The sequence below is a fragment of the Carcharodon carcharias genome, chromosome 15, assembly GCF_017639515.1.
Source record: "Carcharodon carcharias isolate sCarCar2 chromosome 15, sCarCar2.pri, whole genome shotgun sequence".
Taxonomy (NCBI): domain Eukaryota; kingdom Metazoa; phylum Chordata; class Chondrichthyes; order Lamniformes; family Lamnidae; genus Carcharodon; species Carcharodon carcharias.
The window spans coordinates 108010330-108036682 of record NC_054481.1 but is presented as its reverse complement, the minus strand read 5'-3'; the positions used below and the strand labels follow the sequence as shown (position 1 = coordinate 108036682).

The 26353-nt window shown below is 42.9% G+C and overlaps 1 protein-coding gene and 1 pseudogene across 4 annotated transcripts in view; both read left to right on the top strand.

Annotated features, from left to right (window-relative positions):
• Nucleotides 1-26353, top strand: part of pusl1 (pseudouridine synthase like 1) — a 104728-nt gene that overhangs the window by 29821 nt on the left and 48554 nt on the right. The window lies entirely within an intron of this gene.
• LOC121288761 lies at nt 3054-3172 on the top strand (annotated as a pseudogene).

Here is a 26353-nt window from a genome sequence, read left to right as displayed (position 1 = left end):
AATATTTATCACTCAATCACTATCACAAAAACAGATTATCTCATCATTTTCTCTTTGCTGTTTGTGGGAGCTCGCTGTGCACAAATAGACTACTGCATTTGCTACGTTACAACAGTGACTACAATTCAAAAATACTTCATTGGCAGTAAAGCATTTTGAGATGTCTGATGGTTGTGAAAAGGATTATATAAACGCAAGTCTTATTTCTTCTGGGCAAGATTCTACAGGTCAGAAAACAGCATAAATTAATACTCATTTCAAAACAAATTAGGACAGCAAGTTAAGTCCTTAAAAAGCAAGCAGTGACTGACACATTTAATTGAGTTGTTTGAGGAAATAATAGAGCATATTGATAATGGGAATGCAGTGGATGATGTGTATATAGGTTTTCAAAAGTTGTTCACATAAGATGTCCATTGGATAAAATTAAGTCACATGGCATTTATTACAAGGTGTGTTACAGCATGAATAGCAGGATGCATAAAGGACAGAAAACAGAACGCTGGCTAAAGAGTGTTTTTTGGATTAAGGTATGCAACAGTGGTGCAGCTGACAGATCATTGTTGGGACTGCCACACTTCTCATCATACATAAATGCTCTGGACTTCGGCACACTTTCTAAATTTACAACAGATACAAAAATATGGTTCCCTGCGAAGAGGACAGTAAGTGACTTCAGGAGGAAATAGGCTGGTAGTTTGGGCAGATAGCTATTAAATAGAATTTAATGCAAGATGTTTCATTTTGGGAGAAAGAATAAGGAAAGAAATTGCACATTAAATGCAAAAACTTTAGAAGTAAGGAGACTTATGGGGCTCAGACACATGCATCTTTAAGTTGATAAATCTGTTTTAAAAATAAAACACATGGAATCCTGGGTTTTCTTAGGAAGGTTATAGGCAAAAGCTAAAGGGTAATACTGGGTCTGAACACTCAGAGGGTGGTGAATCTTTGGACTACTCTACCCCAGAGGGCTGTGGAAGCTCAATCATTGAATATGTTCAAGACAGAAATCAATAGATTTCTGGAGACTAATGACATCAAGGGACATGGAGATAGTACAGGAAAGTGGAGTTAAGGTAGATGATCAGCCATGATCTAATTGAATGGCAGTGCAGGCTTGATGGGCCGAATGGCCTACTCCTGCACCTATGTTCCTACAAATCACTGACTAGGCCACGATTAAAATAGTGCTCAATTACAAACAGTCCTTGTTTTTGGGAACATTGGTTTCACCCATGGTGAATATTTGAATGACATTCAGTAAAACAGGATTCCTTTTCTGATTGGCCATCATCCATGTTGAGGCACTGGCCCCTCCCTGAATGCTGACTGACCTGGCTGCAAAGTTCCAGCATTTTTCTGTTTTTGTTTCAGAATTCCAGAGTCAGCAATGCTTATGTCTGGGATCATTCTCATCATTTACTTCAGCAATGTTGCCTTGGAATAAAACAGCACTGATTGAGTGTGTGTGTGTTATATTTCAGATAGAACCCTGTGAGTTTGTAAAAATAATGTTTCAATTTATTCAAACAGTAGATATTGATTAGATTACCAGATTCCCAGGGAGCTGACAGTGCAAAGGTGGCTGAATTAACAGCAATTATATCATTTTAACTCCTTTGTGATATCATCTCTCACACACTTATAGGTTCAGCAATTAATCTTCCTCTGCTTATACCATCTGTGTAACTATATAAACATAACATTCAAAACAAATTGAATAGAATTGAACACGCTGATAAAACTCAATCACGATTCTCTGCAGCAGTTTGAATGTTGAGCACTCCTTTAAGAAAGAATACACTTTGCTGTAATTAGAATGCATCAAGCAGTAAAGGGGGAATGTATTTTTATCCTGTTAAGAGATAGAAACCTGCACTTGGCTGATAATTGTTTTTACTGTTTTTCTTGTAAGGCAGATAATGTCAAGCAGACCTGGTCACCATAATGCCAGTCAGTCGTGCCAAAGGAAATATTTTTTTAAAACTGATGGTTGCCTGGCACATTCCAGTCATTGAGGTTGTGGGCCTCACATTTGTTCACCAGTTTTATTTCTAGCAGTCGCTGTTATTTGTACATTAATTGGGTGTTTAATTGTATTCAGGTGGTGGGCATTAACTGGGGATTCGCCTGTGCTCATATAAATAGCCAAGTGGTTATGGTATTGGGTTTGTAACCCCAAGATCAAGAGTTCAAATCTCACAATGGCCAACTATAAAACAATATAACTTCATCTGAAACAGATGGAAAACAGGTTTAAGTACAGGCAGCGTGGCCTAATGGATAAGGCGTCTGACTTCGGTGTTTGTACTGATGCTATCAGACGATTGCAGGTACGAGTCCTATCGCAGTCGCTTTATAGAGAAATCAGGTGTAGGTTCCTGAAAATTGCCAGTTAAAGGCTAGTCATTTAGGCTTGGCCTAAATAGCCAAGTGGTTATGGTACTGGGTTTGTAACCCCAAGATCAAGAGTTCAAATCTCACAATGGCAAACTATGAAACAATGTAACTTCATCTGAAACAGATGGAAACAGGTTTACTCAAAAGAGTATCAAGAGTTCAAATCTCACAATGGCAAACTATGAAACAATGTAACTTCATCCGAATAGGAACAGATGGAAACATGTTTGTACTCAAAAGAGTTACAAATGAAAGACAAGTTGACATCAGTGATGCTTATTTCTAAGGGAAGGGTGAAGTTGTCTTCATCCTCAAGAGGAAACAAGACACTTTTAAGCTTGGCCTAAATAGCCAAGTGGTTATGGTACTGGGTTTGTAACCCCAAGATCAAGAGTTCAAATCTCACAATGGCAAACTATGGAACAATGTGACTTCATCTGAAACAGATGGAAACAGGTTTGTACTCGAAAGAGTATCAAGAGTTCAAATCTCACAATGGCAAACTATGAAACAATGTAACTTCATCTGAAACAGATGGAAACAGGTTTACTCAAAAGAGTATCAAAAGTTCAAATCTCACAATGGCAAACTATGAAACAATGCTGGTGCTGTAAAAATGTGTAACTAAGCCAGCTCTTCAGTGCTTTGTTGCCTATGGCCATACTAGTCTGAAAACGCCTGATCTCGTCTGATCTCGGAAGCTAAGCAGACTCAGTCCTGGTTAGTACTTGGATGGGAGAATGCCTGGGAATACCAGGTGCAGTAGGCTTTGGGCTTGGCCTAAATAGCCAAGTGGTTATGGTACTGGAATTGTAACCCCAAGTTCAAGAGTTCAAAGTTTGGCCTAAATAGCCAAGTGGTTATGGTACTGGGTTTGTAACCCTAAGATCAAGAGTTCAAATCTCACAATGGTAAAATCATGAAACAATGTAACTTCATCTGAAATCAAGAGTTCAAATCTCACAATGGTAAACTATGAAACAATGTAACTTCATCTGAAACAGATGGAAACGGGTTTGTACTCGAAGGAGTTACAACATCACTGGAGGTGGAGAGCTTGATTTAAAAGATTATCAAGAGTTCAAATCTCACAATGGCAAAACTATCAAGAGTTCAAATCTCACAATGGCAAACTATGAATCAAGAGTTCAAATTTCACAATGGCAAACTATGAAACAATGTAACTTCATCTGAATAGGAACAGATGGAAACTTGTTTGTACTTGAAAGAGTTACTTGTCCTGAAAAGTGAACCAATTAGAGATTAGACATTTTAAATATATGAGCACATTTGAAATGGTGCCATCCCCAGATTGCCATGCAAACAGCTTTACTGCATTTCCTGAGAAAATTGATTTTTGTTTTGTTGGCAAAATTCAATTTCAAACATCAAAATTACGAAAGAGAGATGTGTGTGTATATATATATATATTTATATATATATATATATATATATATATATATATATATATATATATATATATATATATATATATATACACATATATATAGGATCGAGCTGAAACTGTGCTCTTGGATTAGAGGCATACGATATGCCATGTATGTCTCTGTAATTCTCTAAAGATTAGGCTCCAGTTCTATGCTTCACTGCCAGGCTATCTAATTTGTGAAAGTCAATGTGAGTAGCAACACCAGCACTTTGTGGAGTAGAAACTGGGGGGCCCTGTCCCTGTTTCTTGGGTGTAAAACTGGCACAAAGCATACCAATTTAGCAGTGGGTCACCCTGTGCCCAATTGACGCTGGCAATAGTCCCCACTGCTATATTTGTGGGGTCTTTTTCTAGGATATAGGTAAATTAGGGGCCTTAATCCTATTAAAGGACTCATTTTCAATACTTGTCGGTAATTAGGAGCAGGCGAATAAGTGTATTTTTAAAAAATTTACATGGCCTCTGAAACCAGAATTAACAGCAGTCATCCTCTGACTCCACAAAAATCATATTGGGCACCCTCCATAATTCACTCCAAAACCACTCTCCCCTCCCAGCATTTACCTGAGGTCTGGTAATGTAGGCATTGAGGTCCTCATTCCCACTTAGTGAATTTCCATCAAACCTTGAGCCTCTTGGTTTGAGTGGCCAATGAAATCTGCTGCAGGTTTATTTCTAAGTCAGTGTGTTTCTAGACTTTTCTATCAGACTAAAGGCTTCTTTCAGACACTGAGCTCCCTGTGAAATTTAAATTGAAATCTCTACATCTGACAGCACTTCCACATCTGCTATCCATACTAATTTTTTATTTATTATTAGAGTGCAATAGATGTCTATTAGAATTATATCAAGCCTTTTCATTCTGGAATGTTCCCACTCTTTTCTTTCCAATGTTCACTCCCACCCTCTCCCCTACTCCCAGATGTTGACTCCTGCTGAGGAGCTGCTCCTCAGGCTCAGTTGTTTCCAGCTTGTCACCCAGATGTCTTTTATTGACGTGTAAGAGTTTGAGGTGAACATCAGCAAACTGATGCCCGGGAGCAACATACAACAATCCAAACCACCCTCCCATTGTTTCATAATTTGCCCTGGTGAGATTTGAACTCTTGATCTTGGGGTTACAAGCCCAGTACCATAACCACTTGGCTATTTAGGCCAAGCCACCATCCTCCCATGGAGCACATAATGCAAACACTGCAGCCACTGAGCACTATCATGATAACTGCTGCAACACTGAACAGCTCTATAGTAACACGTGATATCATTAAGTGCTTGTGTATACACTGAGATTGCACCAGAGAGTACAAAATTATGAGGGGTATAGACAGAATAAATGCGAGTAGGCTCTTTCCACTTAGATTAGGAGAAATAAACATGAGAGGACATGGCTTTAGGGTGAAAGGGGAAAGGTTTATGGGGAACATTAGGGGGAACTTCTTCACTCAGAGTGGTGAGAGTGTGGAACGAGCTACCGTCTGCCGTGTTAAATACGGGCTCACTCTTAAGTTTTAAGAATAAATTAGATAGATACCTGAATGGGAGAGGTCTGGCGGATTATGGACTAGGTGCAGGTCAATGGGACTAGCGGAATAATATTTCGGCACAGACTAGAAGGGCCAAATGGCCTGTTTTCTGTGCTGTAGTGTTCTATGGTTCTATGGTTCTAGAGTAGCATTCTTGGGCACCAGAATACCAGGACTGACCCTGAAGACCGGTGTTCTAACACACACTGACCCTGAAGCTCAGCGTTCTAACACTTATTGACAGTGAACACCAATGTTTTAACACTCACTAACTCTGAACGGCAGTGTTCTAACACTCACTGACACTGAACACCAGCGTTCTAACATTACTAACACTGAATACCAGTGCTCCATAACTCACTGACACAGAACACCAGTGTTCTAACGCTCACTAGCACAGAACAGTAGTGTTCTAGGACTCACTGACACTGAACACCAGCGTTCTAACATTGACTGACACTGAACACCAATTCTCTAACACTCACTGACACTGAACACCAGCGTTCTAACACTACTAACACTGAACACCAGTGCTCTAAAACTCACTGACACTGAACACCAGTGTTCTAATGCTCACTAACACAGAACAGCAGTGTTCTAGGACTCACTGACACTGACCATCAGCGTTCTAACACTGACTGACACTGAACACCAATTCTCTAATACTCACTGACCCTGAACACCAGTGTTCTAACACTCACTAACACTGAGCACCAGTGTTCTAACACCAGTAACACTGAACACCTGCGATCCAATACTCACTGACACTGAGCACCAGCCTTCTAACACTCACTAACACTGAACACCAGCATTCTAACACTCAGTAACACTGAGCACCAGCATTGTAACATTCAATGACACTGAACACCAGTGTTCTAACACTCACTAACACTGAAGACCAGCGTTCTAACACTGACCGATGCTGATCACCAGTGTTCTAACACTCACTGACAGTGAGCACCAGTATTCTAACGCTCCCTCACACTGAACGCCAGCGTTCTAACATTTACTAACGCTGAGCACCAGCATTCTAATACTCAATGACCCTGAACACCAGCGTTCTAACACTCACTGACATTGAATATCAGTGTTCTAACACTCACAGACACTGAACATCAGTGTTCTAACACTGACTGACACTAAACACCTATTCTGTAACACTCGCTGATACTGAACACCAGTGTTCTAACACTCACTAACACTGCGCACCAGCATTCTAACACTCACTGACACTGAAGACCAGTGTTCTAACACTCATTAACACTAAGCACCCGTGTTCTAACACTATGAACTTTGAACACCTGCGTTCTAACACTCACTGACACTGAACACCAGTGTTCTAACACTACTAGCACTGAACACCAGTGCTCTAACACTCACTGACACTGAATACTAGTGTTCTAACACTACTAACACTGAACACCAGCGTTATAGCACTCACTGACACTGAGCACCAGCGTTCTAACGCTATTAACATTGAATCCCAGCATTCTAACACTCACTGACACTGAGCAACAGTGTTCTAATACTCACTAACACTGAGCACTAATGTTCTACCACTACTAACACTCACTGACACTGGGCAACAGCGTTCTAACACTCACTGACACTGAGGACCAGTATTCTAACACTCATTGACACTAAGCACCTGTGTTCTAACACTATGAACTTTGAACACCTGCGTTCTAACACTCACTGACACTGAACACCAGTGTTCTAACACTACTAGCACTGAACACCAGTGCTCTAACACTCACTGACACTGAATACTAGTATTCTAACACTAATAACACTGTACACCAGCGTTCTAGCACTCACTGACACTGAGCACCAGCATTCTAACCCTCACTAACACTGGACACCAGCATTCTAACACTCACTAACGCTGAGCACCAGCATTCTAACACTCACTAACGCTGAGCACCAGCATTCTAACACTCAATGACGCTGAACACCAGTGTTCTAACACTCATTGACATTGAATATCAGCATTCTAACACTGACTAACACTGAACACCAGCGTTCTAACACTCACTAACACAGAACACCAGCGTTCTAACACTGACTGACACTGATCACCAGTGTTCTAACACTCACTGACATTGAACACCAGTGTTCTAACACTCACTGACATTGAACACCAGTGTTCTAACACTCACTGACACTGAGCACCAGCGTTCTAACGCTATTAACATTGAATCCCAGTATTCTAACACTCACTGACACTGAGGAACAGTGTTCTAATACTCACTAACACTCAGCACTAATGTTCTAACACTACTAACACAGAACACCTGCATTCTAACACTCACTGAGACTTAGCACCAGCATTATAACACTCACTAAAACTGAACATCAGCATTCTAACACTCACCAACACTGGGCAACAGCGTTCTAACACTCACTGACACCGAAGACCAGTGTTCTAACATTCATTAACACTAAGCACCCGTGTTCTAACACTATGAACTTTGAACACCTGCGTTCTAACACTCACTGACACTGAGCACCAGTATTCTAACACTCACTGACACTGAACACCAGTGTTCTAACACTCACTGACATTGAACACCAGTGTTCTAACACTCACTAAAACTGAACACCAGCATTCTAACACTCACTAACACTGGGCAACAGCGTTCTAACACTCACTGACACCGAAGACCTGTGTTCTAACACTCATTAACACTAAGCACCCGTGTTCTAACACTATGAACTTTGAACACCTGCGTTCTAACACTCACTGACACTGAGCACCAGTATTCTAACACTCACTGACACTGAACACCAGTGTTCTAACACTCACTGACACTGAACACCAGTGTTCTAACACTCACTGACACTGAGCACCAGCGTTCTAACACTCACAAACTCTGAGCACCAGCATTCTAACACTCACTAACACTGAGCACCAGCATTCTAACACTCAATGACACTGAACACCAGTGTTCTAACACTCACTGACATTGAATATCAGCGTTCTAACACTGACTAACACTGAACACCAGCGTTCTAACACTCACTAACACAGAACACCAGGGTTCTAACATTGACTGACACTGAGCACCAGCATTATAACACTCACTAAAACTGCACACCAGCAGTCTAACACTTAATAACACTGAGCAACAACGTTCTAAAACTCACTGACACTGAAGACCAGTGTTCTAACACTCAGTAACACTGAGCACCAGCATTGTAACATTCAATGACACTGAACACCAGTGTTCTAACACTCACTAACACTGAAGACCAGCGTTCTAACACTGACCGATGCTGATCACCAGTGTTCTAACACTCACTGACAGTGAGCACCAGTATTCTAACGCTCCCTCACACTGAACGCCAGCGTTCTAACATTTACTAACGCTGAGCACCAGCATTCTAATACTCAATGACCCTGAACACCAGCGTTCTAACACTCACTGACATTGAATATCAGTGTTCTAACACTCACAGACACTGAACATCAGTGTTCTAACACTGACTGACACTAAACACCAATTCTGTAACACTCACTGATACTGAACACCAGTGTTCTAAAACTCACTAACACTGCGCACCAGCATTCTAACACTCACTGACACTGAACACCAGTGTTCTAACACTCACTAACACTGAGCACCAGCATTCTAACACTCACTGACACTGAGCACCAGCGTTCTAACACTCACTAACACAGAACACCAGTGTTCTAACACTCATTAACACTAAGCACCCATGTTCTAACACTATGAACTTTGAACACCTGCGTTCTAACACTCACTGACACTGAGCACCAGCGTTCTAACGCTATTAACATTGAATCCCAGCATTCTAACACTCACTGACACTGAGCAACAGTGTTCTAATACTCACTAACACTGAGCACTAATGTTCTACCACTACTAACACTCATTGACACTGGGCAACAGCGTTCTAACACTCACTGACACTGAAGACCAGTGTTCTAACACTCATTAACACTAAGCACCCGTGTTCTAACACTATGAACTTTGAACACCTGCGTTCTAACACTCACTGACACTGAACACCAGTGTTCTAACACTCACTAACGCTGAGCACCAGCATTCTAACACTCAATGACGCTAAACACCAGTGTTCTAACACTCATTGACATTGAATATCAGCGTTCTAACACTGACTAACACTGAACACCAGTGTTCTAACACTCACTAACACAGAACACCAGCGTTCTAACACTGACTGACATTGAACACCAGTGTTCTAACACTCACTGACATTGAACACCAGTGTTCTAACACTCACTGACACTGAGCACCAGCGTTCTAACGCTATTAACATTGAATCCCAGTATTCTAACACTCACTGACACTGAGGAACAGTGTTCTAATACTCACTAACACTCAGCACTAATGTTCTAACACTACTAACACTGAACACCTGCATTCTAACACTCACCAACACTGGGCAACAGCGTTCTAACACTCACTGACACCAAAGACCAGTGTTCTAACATTCATTAACACTAAGCACCCGTGTTCTAACACTATGAACTTTGAACACCTGCGTTCTAACACTCACTGACACTGAGCACCAGCATTTGAACACTCACTAACTCTGAACACCAGCATTCTAACACTCACTAACACTGGACACCAGCAGTCTAACACTCACTAACGCTGAGCACCAGCATTCTAACACTCAATGACGCTGAACACCAGTGTTCTAACACTCATTGACATTGAATATCAGCGTTCTAACACTGACTAACACTGAACACCAGCGTTCTAACACTCACTAACACAGAACACCAGCGTTCTAACACTGACTGACACTGAACACCAGTGTTCTAACCCTCACTCACACTGAACACCAGCGTTCTAACACCCACTGACATTGAACACCAGCGTTCAACCACTCAATGACACTGAACACCAGCATTCTAACACTCACTGACACTGAACACCAGCGTTCTAACACTCACTGACACTGTGCACCAGCGTTCTAACGCTACTAACATTGAATCCTAGCATTCTAACTCTAACACTCACTGACACTGAGCAACAGTGTTCTAATACTCACTAACACTGATCTCTAATGTTCTACCACCACTAACACTGAACACCTGCATTCTAACACTCACTGACACTGGGCAACAGCGTTCTAATACTCACTGACACCGAAGACCAGTGTTCTAACACTCATTAACACTAAGCACCCATGTTCTAACACTATGAACTTTGAACACCTGCGTTCTAACACTCACTGACACTGAGCACCATCATTAGAACACTCACTAACTCTGAACACCAGCATTCTAACACTCAGTAACACTGAGCACCAGCGTTCTAACACACACTAACACTGAACACCAGCATTCTAACACTAACTGGCACTGAGCACCAGCGTTCTAACACCCACTGACACTGAACACCAGGGCTCGTAGTGTTAGAACACTGAACACCAGTGCTCTAACACTCACTGACACTAAGCACCAGCATTCTAACACTCAATGACACTGAACACCAGCGTTGTAACGCTCACTGACACTGAACACCAGTGTTCTAACACTACTAGCACTGAACACCAGTGCTCTAACACTCACTGACACTGAATACTAGTATTCTAACACTACTAACACTGAACACCAGCGTTCTAGCACTCACTGACACTGAGCACCAGCATTCTAACCCTCACTAACACTGCACACAAGCATTCTAACACTCACTAACGCTGAGCACCAGCATTCTAACACTCAATGACGCTGAACACCAGTGTTCTAACACTCACTGACACTGAACACCAGTGTTCTAACACTCACTGACACTGAACACCAGTGTTCTAACACTCACTGAGACTGAACACCAGTGTTCTAACACTCACTGACACCGAGCACCAGCGTTCTAATGCTATTAACTTTGGATCCCAGCATTCTAACACTCACAGACACTGAGCAACAGTGTTCTAATACTCACTAACACTGAGCACCAATTTTCTAACACTGCTAACACTGAACACCAGCGTTCTAACACTCCCTAACACTGAACACCAGTGTTCTAACATTCTATGACACTGAACCCCACTGTACTAACTTTCACTGAAATTGAACGCCATCAGTGTTCTAACACTCACTAACAAAGTGCATCAGCATTCTAACACTCACTGAAACTTAACACCAGTGCTCTGACACGCACTAACACTGAACACCAGCATTCTAACACTCCCTAACACTGAGCACCAGCATTTTAACACTCACTGAGACTGAACACGAGTGTTCTAACACTCACTGAGACTGAACACCAGTGTTCTAACACTCACTGAGACTAAACACCAGTGTTCTAACACTCACTGACACTGAGCAACAGCATTCTAACACTCACTAACTCTGAGCACCAGCATTCTAACACTCATTAACACTGAGCACCAGCGTTCTAACACTCAATGACACTGAACACCAGCGTTGTAACACTCACTGACACTGAACACCAGTGTTCTAACCCTCACTCACACTGAACACCAGCGTTCTAACACCCACTGACATTGAACACCAGCGTTCAACCACTCACTGACACTGAACACCAGCATTCTAACACTCACTGACACTGAACACCAGCGTTCTAACACTCACTGACACTGAGCACCAGCGTTCTAACGCTACTAACATTGAATCCTAGCATTCTAACACTCACTGACACTGAGCAACAGTGTTCTAATACTCACTAACACTGAGCTCTAATGTTCTACCACCACTAACACTGAACACCTGCATTCTAACACTCACTGACACTGGGCAACAGCGTTCTAATACTCACTGACACCGAAGACCAGTGTTCTAACACTCATTAACACTAAGCACCCATGTTCTAACACTATGAACTTTGAACACCTGCGTTCTAACACTCACTGACACTGAGCACCAGCATTAGAACACTCACTAACTCTGAACACCAGCATTCTAACACTCAGTAACACTGAGCACCAGCGTTCTAACACACACTAACACTGAGCACCAGCGTTCTAACACACACTAACACTGAACACCAGCATTCTAACACTAACTGACACTGAGCACCAGCGTTCTAACACCCACTGACACTGAACACCAGTGTTCTAACACTACGAGCCCTGAACACCAGTGCTCTAACACTCACTGACACTGAATACTATTATTCTAACACTACTAACACTGAACACCAGTGCTCTAACACTCACTGACACTAAGCACCAGCATTCTAACACTCAATGACACTGAACACCAGCGTTGTAACACTCACTGACACTGAACACCAGTATTCTAACACTACTAGCACTGAACACCAGTGCTCTAACACTCACTGACACTGAATACTAGTATTCTAACACTACTAACGCTGAGCACCAGCATTCTAACACTCAATGACGCTGAACACCAGTGTTCTAACACTCACTGACACTGAACACCAGTGTTCTAACACTCACTGAGACTGAACACCAGTGTTCTAACACTCACTGAGACTGAACACCAGTGTTCTAACACTCACTGACACCGAGCACCAGCGTTCTAATGCTATTAACTTTGGATCCCAGCATTCTAACACTCACTGACACTGAGCAACAGTGTTCTAATACTCACTAACACTGAGCACCAATTTTCTAACACTGCTAACACTGAACACCAGCGTTCTAACACTCCCTAACACTGAACACCAGTGTTCTAACATTCTATGACACTGAACCCCACTGTACTAACTTTCACTGAAATTGAACGCCATCAGTGTTCTAACACTCACTAACAAAGTGCATCAGCATTCTAACACTCACTGAAACTTAACACCAGTGCTCTGACACGCACTAACACTGAACACCAGCATTCTAACACTCCCTAACACTGAGCACCAGCATTCTAACACTCACTGACACTGAACACGAGTGTTCTAACACTCACTGAGACTGAACACGAGTGTTCTAACACTCACTGACACTGAGCAACAGCATTCTAACACTCACTAACTCTGAGCACCAGCATTTTAACACTCACTGAGACTGAACACGAGTGTTCTAACACTCACTGAGACTGAACACCAGTGTTCTAACACTCACTGAGACTGAACACCAGTGTTCTAACACTCACTGACACTGAGCAACAGCATTCTAACACTCACTAACTCTGAGCACCAGCATTCTAACACTCATTAACACTGAGCACCAGCGTTCTAACACTCAATGACACTGAACACCAGCGTTGTAACACTCACTGACACTGAACACCAGTGTTCTAACCCTCACTCACACTGAACACCAGCGTTCTAACACCCACTGACATTGAACACCAGCGTTCAACCACTCACTGACACTGAACACCAGCATTCTAACACTCACTGACACTGAACACCAGCGTTCTAACACTCACTGACACTGAGCACCAGCGTTCTAACGCTACTAACATTGAATCCTAGCATTCTAACACTCACTGACACTGAGCAACAGTGTTCTAATACTCACTAACACTGAGCTCTAATGTTCTACCACCACTAACACTGAACACCTGCATTCTAACACTCACTGACACTGGGCAACAGCGTTCTAATACTCACTGACACCGAAGACCAGTGTTCTAACACTCATTAACACTAAGCACCCATGTTCTAACACTATGAACTTTGAACACCTGAGTTCTAACACTCACTGACACTGAGCACCAGCATTAGAACACTCACTAACTCTGAACACCAGCATTCTAACACTCAGTAACACTGAGCACCAGCGTTCTAACACACACTAACACTGAGCACCAGCGTTCTAACACACACTAACACTGAACACCAGCATTCTAACACTAACTGACACTGAGCACCAGCGTTCTAACACCCACTGACACTGAACACCAGTGTTCTAACACTACGAGCCCTGAACACCAGTGCTCTAACACTCACTGACACTGAATACTATTATTCTAACACTACTAACACTGAACACCAGTGCTCTAACACTCACTGACACTAAGCACCAGCATTCTAACACTCAATGACACTGAACACCAGCGTTGTAACACTCACTGACACTGAACACCAGTATTCTAACACTACTAGCACTGAACACCAGTGCTCTAACACTCACTGACACTGAATACTAGTATTCTAACACTACTAACGCTGAGCACCAGCATTCTAACACTCAATGACGCTGAACACCAGTGTTCTAACACTCACTGACACTGAACACCAGTGTTCTAACACTCACTGAGACTGAACACCAGTGTTCTAACACTCACTGAGACTGAACACCAGTGTTCTAACACTCACTGACACCGAGCACCAGCGTTCTAATGCTATTAACTTTGGATCCCAGCATTCTAACACTCACTGACACTGAGCAACAGTGTTCTAATACTCACTAACACTGAGCACCAATTTTCTAACACTGCTAACACTGAACACCAGCGTTCTAACACTCCCTAACACTGAACACCAGTGTTCTAACATTCTATGACACTGAACCCCACTGTACTAACTTTCACTGAAATTGAACGCCATCAGTGTTCTAACACTCACTAACAAAGTGCATCAGCATTCTAACACTCACTGAAACTTAACACCAGTGCTCTGACACGCACTAACACTGAACACCAGCATTCTAACACTCCCTAACACTGAGCACCAGCATTCTAACACTCACTGACACTGAACACGAGTGTTCTAACACTCACTGAGACTGAACACGAGTGTTCTAACACTCACTGACACTGAGCAACAGCATTCTAACACTCACTAACTCTGAGCACCAGCATTCTAACACTCATTAACACTGAGCACCAGCGTTCTAACACTCAATGACAATGAACACCAGCGTTGTAACACTCACTGACACTGAACACCAGTGTTCTAACACTACTAGTACTGAACACCAGTGCTCTAACACTCACTGACAATGAGTACTAGTATTCTAACACTACTAACACTGAGCATCAGCGTTCTAATGCTATTAACATTGAATCCCAGCATTCTAACACTCACTGACACTGAACACCAGTGTTCTAACACTCACTGACATTGAACACCAGTGTTCTAACACTCACTGACATTGAACACCAGTGTTCTAACACTCACTAAAACTGAACACCAGCATTCTAACACTCACTAACACTGGGCAACAGCGTTCTAACACTCACTGACACCGAAGACCAGTGTTCTAACACTCATTAACACTAAGCACCCATGTTCTAACACAATGAACTTTGAACACCTGCGTTCTAACAATCAGTGACACTGAGCACCAGCGTTCTAACACTCACAAACTCTGAGCACCAGCATTCTAACACTCACTAACACTGAGCACCAGCATTCTAACACTCACTAACACTGAGCACCAGCATTCTAACACTCAATGACACTGAACACCAGTGTTCTAACACTCACTGACATTGAATATCAGCGTTCTAACACTGACTAACACTGAACACCAGCGTTCTAACACTCACTAACACAGAACACCAGGGTTCTAACATTGACTGACACTGAGCACCAGCATTATAACACTCACTAAAACTGCACACCAGTAGTCTAACACTTAATAACACTGAGCAACAACGTTCTAAAGCTCACTGACACTGAAGACCAGTGTTCTAACACTCACTAACACTGAGCACCAGCGTTCTAACACTCAATGACACTGAACACCAGCGTTGTAATACTCACTGACACTGAGCACCAATTTTCTAACACTGCTAACACTGAACACCAGCGTTCTAACACTCCCTAACACTGAACACCAGTGTTCTAACATTCTATGACACTGAACCCCACTGTACTAACTTTCACTGAAATTGAACGCCATCAGTGTTCTAACACTCACTAACAAAGTGCATCAGCATTCTAACACTCACTGAAACTTAACACCAGTGCTCTGACACGCACTAACACTGAACACCAGCATTCTAACACTCCCTAACACTGAGCACCAGCATTCTAACACTCACTGACACTGAACACGAGTGTTCTAACACTCACTGAGACTGAACACGAGTGTTCTAACACTCACTGACACTGAGCAACAGCATTCTAACACTCACTAACTCTGAGCACCAGCATTCTAACACTCATTAACACTGAGCACCAGCGTTCTAACACTCAATGACAATGAACACCAGCGTTGTAACACTCACTGACACTGAACACCAGTGTTCTAACACTACTAGTACTGAACACCAGTGCTCTAACACTCACTGACAATGAGTACTAGTATTCTAACACTACTAACACTGAGCATCAGCGTTCTAATGCTATTAACATTGAATCCCAGCATTCTAACACTCACTGACACTGAACACCAGTGTTCTAACACTCACTGACATTGAACACCAGTGTTCTAACACTCACTAAAACTGAACACCAGCATTCTAACACTCACTAACACTGGGCAACAGCGTTCTAACACTCACTGACACCGAAGACCAGTGTTCTAACACTCATTAACACTAAGCACCCATGTTCTAACACAATGAACTTTGAACACCTGCGTTCTAACAATCAGTGACACTGAGCACCAGCGTTCTAACACTCACAAACTCTGAGCACCAGCATTCTAACACTCACTAACACTGAGCACCAGCATTCTAACACTCACTAACACTGAGCACCAGCATTCTAACACTCAATGACACTGAACACCAGTGTTCTAACACTCACTGACATTGAATATCAGCGTTCTAACACTGACTAACACTGAACACCAGCGTTCTAACACTCACTAACACAGAACACCAGGGTTCTAACATTGACTGACACTGAGCACCAGCATTATAACACTCACTAAAACTGCACACCAGTAGTCTAACACTTAATAACACTGAGCAACAACGTTCTAAAGCTCACTGACACTGAAGACCAGTGTTCTAACACTCACTAACACTGAGCACCAGCGTTCTAACACTCAATGACACTGAACACCAGCGTTGTAATACTCACTGACACTGAACACCAGTGTTCTAACACTACTAGCACTGAACACCAGTGCTCTAACACTCACTGACACTGAATACTAGTATTCTAACACTACTAACACTGAACACCAGCGTTCTAACACTCACTGACACTGAGCACCATCGTTCTAACGCTATTAACATTGAATCCCAGCATTCTAACACTCACTGACACTGAGCAACAGTGTTCTAATACTCACTAACACTGAGCACTAATGTTCTACCACTACTAACACTCACTGACACTGGGCAACAGCGTTCTAACACTCATTGACACTGAGGACCAGTGTTCTAACACTCATTAACACTAAGCACCCGTGTTCTAACACTATGAACTTTGAACACCTGCGTTCTAACACTCACTGACACTGAGCACCAGCGTTCTAACACTCAATGACACTGAACACCAGCGTTGTAACACTCACTGACACTGAACACCAGTATTCTAACACTACTAGCACTGAACACCAGTGCTCTAACACTCACTGACACTGAATACTAGTATTCTAACACTACTAACACTGAACACCAGCGTTCTAGCACTCACTGACACTGAGCACCAGCATTCTAACCCTCGCTAACACTGCACACAAGCATTCTAACACTCACTAACGCTGAGCACCAGCATTCTAACACTCAATGACGCTGAACACCAGTGTTCTAACACTCACTGACATTGAACACCAGTGTTCTAACACTCACTAAAACTGAACACCAGCATTCTAACACTCACTAACACTGGGCAACAGCGTTCTAACACTCACTGACACCGAAGACCAGTGTTCTAACACTCATTAACACTAAGCACCCATGTTCTAACACAATGAACTTTGAACACCTGCGTTCTAACAATCAGTGACACTGAGCACCAGCATTAGAACACTCACTAACTCTGAACACCAGCATTCTAACACTCACTAACACTGAGCACCAGTGTTCTAACGCTCTCAAACTCTGAGCACCAGCATTCTAACACTCACTAACACTGAGCACCAGCATTCTAACACTCAATGACACTGAACACCAGTGTTCTAACACTCACTAACACTGAGCACCAGCGTTCTAACACTCAATGACACTGAACACCAGCGTTGTAATACTCACTGACACTGAACACCAGTGTTCTAACACTACTAGCACTGAACACCAGTGCTCTAACACTCACTGACACTGAATACTAGTATTCTAACACTACTAACACTGAACACCAGCGTTCTAACACTCACTGACACTGAGCACCAGCGTTCTAACGCTATTAACATTGAATCCCAGCATTCTAACACTCACTGACACTGAGCAACAGTGTTCTAATACTCACTAACACTGAGCACTAATGTTCTACCACTACTAACACTCACTGACACTGGGCAACAGCGTTCTAACACTCACTGACACTGAGGACCAGTGTTCTAACACTTATTAACACTAAGCACCCGTGTTCTAACACTATGAACTTTGAACACCTGCGTTCTAACACTCACTGACACTGAGCACCAGCGTTCTAACGCTATTAACATTGAATCCCAGCATTCTAACACTCACTGAGTGTTCTAATACTCATTAACACTGAGCACTAATGTTCTAACACTACGAACACTGAGCACCAGCGTTCTAACACTCACTGACACTGAACACCAGTGCTCTAACACTCACTGACACTGAGCATCAGTGTTCTAGCACTCCCTAACACTGAATACCAGTGCTCTAACTTTCTATGACACTGATCACCACCGCATTAACACTCACTAACACTGAACACCAGCCTTCTAATATTCACTGACACTGAACACCAGCATTCTAACACCCACTGACACTGAAGAGCTGTGTTCTAACACCCACTGACATTGAACACCAGCGTTCTAACACTCCGTAACACTGAGCACCAGCACTCTAACACTCACTGACACTGAACACCAGTGTTCTAACACTCACTGACACTGAACACCAGTGTTCTAACACTCACTGAGACTGAACACCAGCGTTCTAACACTCACTGAGACTGAACACCAGCGTTCTAACACTCACTGAGACTGAACACCAGTGTTCTAACACTCACTAACACTGAGCACCAGCGTTCTAACGCTATTAACATTGAATCCCAGCATTCTGACACTCACTGACACTGAGCAACAGTGTTCTAATACTCACTAACACTGAGCACCAATGTTCTAACACTACTAACACTGAACACCTGCATTCTAACACTCACTGACACTGAGCACCAGCAATATAACACTCAATAAAACTGAACACCAGCAGTCTGACACTTAATAACACTGAGCAACAGCGTTCTAACACTCACTGACACTGAAGAATAGTGTTCTAACACTCACTAACACTGAGCACCAGCGTTCTAACACTCACTAACTCTGAGCAGCAGCGTTCTAACTCTCACTAACACTGAGCACCAGCGTTCTAACACTCACTAACACTGAGCACCAGCGTTCTAACACGCAATGACACTGAACACCAGCGTTTTAATACTCACTGACACTGAGCACCAGTGTTCTAACACTACTAGTACTGAACACCCGTGTTCTAACACTCATTGACATTGAATATCAGCGTTCTAACTCTGACTAACACTGAACACCAGCGTTCTAACACTCACTAACACAGAACACCAGCGTTGTAACACTGACTGACACTGAACACCTGTGTTCTAACCCTCACTCACAATGAACACCAGCGTTCTAACACCCACTGACATTGAACAGCAGCGTTCAACCACTCACTGACACTGAACACCAGCATTCTAACACTCACTGACACTGAACACCAGTGTTCTAACACTCACTGACACTGAACACCAGTGTTCTAATACTCACTGACACTGAGCACTAGCGTTCTAACACTCACTAACTCTGAGCACCAGCATTCTAACACTCACTAACACTGAGCACCAGCGTTCTAACACTCACTAACTCTGAGCACCAGCATTCTAACATTCACTAACACTGAGCACCAGCGTTCTAACACTCAATGACACTGAACACCAGCGTTGTAATACTCACTGACACTGAACACCAGTGTTCTAACACTACTAGTACTGAAAACCAGTGCTCAAACACTCACTGACACTGAATACTAGTATTCTAACACTACTAAGACTGAACACCAGCATTCTAACACTCACTGACACTGAGCACCAGCATTCTAACCCTCACTAACATTGGACACCAGAATTCTAACACTCATTAACGCTGAGCACCAGCATTTTAACACTCAATGACGCTGAACACCAGTGTTCTAACACTCACTGACATTGAATATCAGCGTTCTAACACTGACTAACACTGAACACCAGCGTTCTAACACTCACTAACACAGAACACCAGCGTTCTAACACTGACTGACACTGATCACCAGTGTTCTAACCCTCACTCACACTGAACACCAGCGTTCTAACACCCACTGACATTGAACACCAGCATTCAACCACTCACTGACACTGAACACCAGTGTTCTAACACTCACTGACACTTAAAACTAGTGTTCTAACACTGCTAACACTGAACACCAGCGTTCTAACACTCACTAACTCTGAGCACCAGCATTCCAACACTCATTAACACTGAGCACCAGCGTTCTAACACTCAATGACACTGAACACCAGCGTTGTAACACTCACTGACACTGAACACCAGTGTTCTAACACTACTAGTACTGAACACCAGTGCTCTAACACTCACTGACACTGAGTACTAGTATTCTAACACTACTAACACTGAACACCAGCGTTCTAACACTCACTAACACTGAGAACCAGCATTCTAACCCTCACTGACACTGAACACCAGCGTTCAACCACTCACTGACACTGAGCACCAGCATTCTAACACTCACTGACACTGAACACCAGTGTTCTAACACTCACAGAAATTGAACACCAGCGTTCTACCACTCACTGACATTGAACACCAGCATTCTAACACTTCTAACAATGAACACCAGTGCTCTAACGCTCACTGACACTTAACACTAGTGTTCTAACACTACTAACACTGAACACCAGCGTTCTAACACTCACTGACACTGAACTTCAGTGTTCTAACTCTCACTAATACAGAACACCAGTGTTCTAACACTCACTAACACTGAGCACCAGCGTTCTAACACTCACTAACACTGAGCCCCAGTGTTCTAACATTCACTGACACTGAACACCAGCATTCTAACACTCCCTAACACTTAGCACCAGCATTCTAACACTCACTGACATTGAACACCAGCGTTCAACCACTCACTGACACTGAACACCAGTGTTCTAACACTCACTGACACTTAAAACTAGTGTTCTAACACTGTTAACACTGAACACCAGCGTTCTAACACTCACTAACTCTGAGCACCAGCATTCTAACACTCATTAACACTGAGCACCAGCATTCTAACACTCAATGACACTGAACACCAGCGTTGTAACACTCACTGACACTGAACACCAGTGTTCTAACACTACTAGTACTGAACACCAGTGCTCTAACACTCACTGACACTGAGTACTAGTATTCTAACACTACTAACACTGAACACCAGCGTTCTAACACTCACTGACACTGAGAACCAGCATTCTAACCCTCACTGACACTGAACACCAGCGTTCAACCACTCACTGACACTGAGCACCAGCATTCTAACACTCACTGACACTGAACACCAGTGTTCTAACACTCACAGAAATTGAACACCAGCGTTCTACCACTCACTGACACTGAACACCAGCATTCTAACACTTCTAACAATGAACACCAGTGCTCTAACGCTCACTGACACTTAACACTAGTGTTCTAACACTACTAACACTGAACACCAGCGTTCTAACACTCACTGACACTGAACTTCAGTGTTCTAACTCTCACTAATACAGAACACCAGTGTTCTAACACTCACTAACACTGAGCACCAGCGTTCTAACACTCACTAACACTGAGCCCCAGTGTTCTAACATTCACTGACACTGAGCCCCAGTGTTCTAACATTCACTGACACTGAACACCAGCATTCTAACACTCCCTAACACTTAGCACCAGCATTCTAACACTCACTGACACTGAACACCAGCGTTCTAACACTCACTGACACTGAACTTCAGTGTTCTAACTCTCACTAATACAGAACACCAGTGTTCTAACACTCACTAACACTGAGCACCAGCGTTCTAACACTCACTAACACTGAGCCCCAGTGTTCTAACATTCACTGACACTGAACACCAGCATTCTAACACTCCCTAACACTGAGCACCAGCATTCTAACACTCACTAACACTGAGCCCCAGTGTTCTAACATTCACTGACACTGAGCCCCAGTGTTCTAACATTCACTGACACTGAGCCCCAGTGTTCTAACACTCACTGACACTGAACACCAGTGTTCTAACACTCACTGACACTGAACACCAGTGTTCTAACACTCACTGACACTGAACACCAGTGTTCTAACACTCACTGAGACTGAACACCAGTGTTCTAACACTCACTGAGACTGAACACCAGTGTTCTAACACTCACTGACACAGAGCACCAGCGTTCTAACGCTATTAACATTGAATCCCAGCATTCTAACACTCACTGACACTGAGCAACAGTGTTCTAATACTCACTAACTCTGAGCACCAATGTTCTAACACAGCTAACACTGAACACCAGCATTCTAACACTCCCTAACACTGAGCACCAGCATTCTAACACTCACTAACACTGAGCCCCAGTGTTCTAACATTCACTGACACTGAGCCCCAGTGTTCTAACATTCACTGACACTGAGCCCCAGTGTTCTAACATTCACTGACACTGAGCCCCAGTGTTCTAACACTCACTGACACTGAACACCAGTGTTCTAACACTCACTGACACTGAACACCAGTGTTCTAACACTCACTGACACTGAACACCTGCGTTCTAACACTCACTGACACTGAACACCAGCATTCTAACACTACTAACACTGAACACCAGCATTCTAACACTTACTGACACTGAACACCAATGTTCTAACACTACTAACATTGAACACTCGCGTTCTAACACACGCTGACACAGAACATCAGTGTTCTAACACTCACTAACACAGAACACCAGTGTTCTAGCATTCACTGACACTGAACGACAGTGTTATAACATTACTAACATTGAACACCAGCCTTCTAACACTCAGTGACACTGAACACCAGTGTTCTAACACTCATTGACACTGAATACCAGTGTTCTAACAGTACTAACATTGAACACCAGCGTTCTAATACTCACTGACACTGCGCATCAGTGTTCTAACACTCACTAACACAGAACACCGGTGTTCTAACACTCAATGACACTGAACACCTGCGTTCTAACACTCACTAACACTGAACGACAGTGTTATAACATTACTAACATTGAACACCAGCCTTCTAACACTCAGTGACACTGAACACCAGTGTTCTAACACTCATTGACACTGAATACCAGTGTTCTAACAGTACTAACATTGAACACCAGCGTTCTAATACTCACTGACACTGCGCATCAGTGTTCTAACACTCACTAACACAGAACACCGGTGTTCTAACACTCAATGACACTGAACACCTGCGTTCTAACACTCACTAACACTGAACACCAGCATTCTAACATTCACTGACACTGAATACCATGTTCTAACATTCACTGACACTGAATACCATGTTCTAACATTCACTGACACTGAATACCATGTTCTAACACTCACTGACACTGAATACCAGTGTTCTAACACTACTAACATTGAACACCGGCATTCTAACACTCACTGACATTGAGCACCAGTGTTCTAACACTATTAACATTGAACTCCCGCGTTCTAACACTCACTAACACAGAACACCAGTGTTCTAGCACTCACTGACAATGAACACCAGCGTTCTAACACTGACTGACGCTGAACACCAGTGTTCTAACACTCACTAACACTGAACACCCGTTCTCTAACACTCACTGACATGGAACACCACTGTTCTAACACTACGAACATTGACACCTGCGTGCTAACACTCAATGACACTGAATACCAGTGTTCTAATACTCATTCAGACAGAACACCAGTGTTCTAACACTCACTGACATTGAACACCAGCGTTCTAACACTCACTGACACTGAACACCAGTGCTCTAATACTCACTGACACTGAACACTAGTGTTCTAACACTGCTAACACTGAACACCAGCCATCTAAGACTCATTCACCCTGAACACCAGCATTCTAACACTCACTGACACTGAACACCAGTGCTCTAATACTCACTGACACTGAACACTAGTGTTCTAACACTGCTAACACTGAACACCAGCCATCTAAGACTCATTCACCCTGAACACCAGCATTCTAACACTCACTGACACTGAACACCAGTGTTCTAACATGCACTAACACTGAGCACCAGCGTTCTAACACTATTAGCATTGAATCCCAGCGTTCTAATACTCACTGATACTGAGCACCAGCATTCTAACATTCACTGACACTGAACACCAGTGTTCTAACACTACTAACAGTGAACACCAGTGCTCTAACATCCTAAGACACTGAACACAACTGTACTAACACTTACTAACACTGAACACCAGCGTTCTAACACTCACTGACACTGAACACTAGTGTTCTAACACTACTAACACTGAAAGCCAGTGCTCTAAGTCTCACTGAAGCTGAACGCCATTGTTTTAACACTCACTGACAGTGAACCCCAGTGTTCTAACACTCCCTAACACTGAACACCAGTGTTCTAACATTCTATGAGACTGAAACCCACTGTTCTAACATTCATTGACACTGAACTCCAGCATTTTTCTAACACTTTCTAACACAGTACACCAGCATTCTGACACTCACCGGCACTGAACACCAGCTTTCTACCACTACTAACACTGAACACCAGCATTCTATCACTCACTAACACTGAGCACCAGCATTCTAACACTCAATGACACTGAATACCAGTGTTCTAACACTCACTAACACTGAACACCAGTGTTCTAACACTCACTGACATTGAACACCAGCATTCTAACACTCACTAACACTGAACACCAGTGTTCTAACACTCACTGACACTGAACGCCAGCGTTCTAACACTACTAACACTGAACACCAGTGCTCTAACACTCACTGACACTGACCACCAGCGTTCTAACACTCACTAACACTGAGCACCAGCATTCTAACACTCACTAACACTGAGCACCAGTGCTCTAACACTACTAACATTGAACACTGGCATTCTAACACTCACTTACATTGAGCACCAGTGTTCGAACACTATTAATATTGAACACCCACGTTCTAACATTCACTGACACTGAACACCAGTGTTCTAACACTACTAACAGTGAACGCCAGTGCTCTAACATCCTATGACACTGAACACAACTGTACTAACATTTACTAACACTGAACACCAGCGTTCTAACACTCACTGACACTGAACACCAGCATTCTAACACTACTAACACTGAACACCAGCATTCTAACACTTACTGACACTGAACACCAGTGTTCTAACACTACTAACATTGAACACTCGCGTTCTAACACACGCTGACACAGAACATCAGTGTTCTAACACTCACTAACACAGAACACCAGTGTTCTAGCATTCACTGACACTGAACGACAGTGTTATAACATTACTAACATTGAACACCAGCCTTCTAACACTCAGTGACACTGAACACCAGTGTTCTAACGCTCATTGACACTGAATACCAGTGTTCTAACAGTACTAACATTGAACACCAGCGTTCTAATACTCACTGACACTGCGCATCAGTGTTCTAACACTCACTAACACAGAACACCGGTGTTCTAACACTCAATGACACTGAACACCTGCGTTCTAACACTCACTAACACTGAACGACAGTGTTATAACATTACTAACATTGAACACCAGCCTTCTAACACTCAGTGACACTGAACACCAGTGTTCTAACACTCATTGACACTGAATACCAGTGTTCTAACAGTACTAACATTGAACACCAGCGTTCTAATACTCACTGACACTGCGCATCAGTGTTCTAACACTCACTAACACA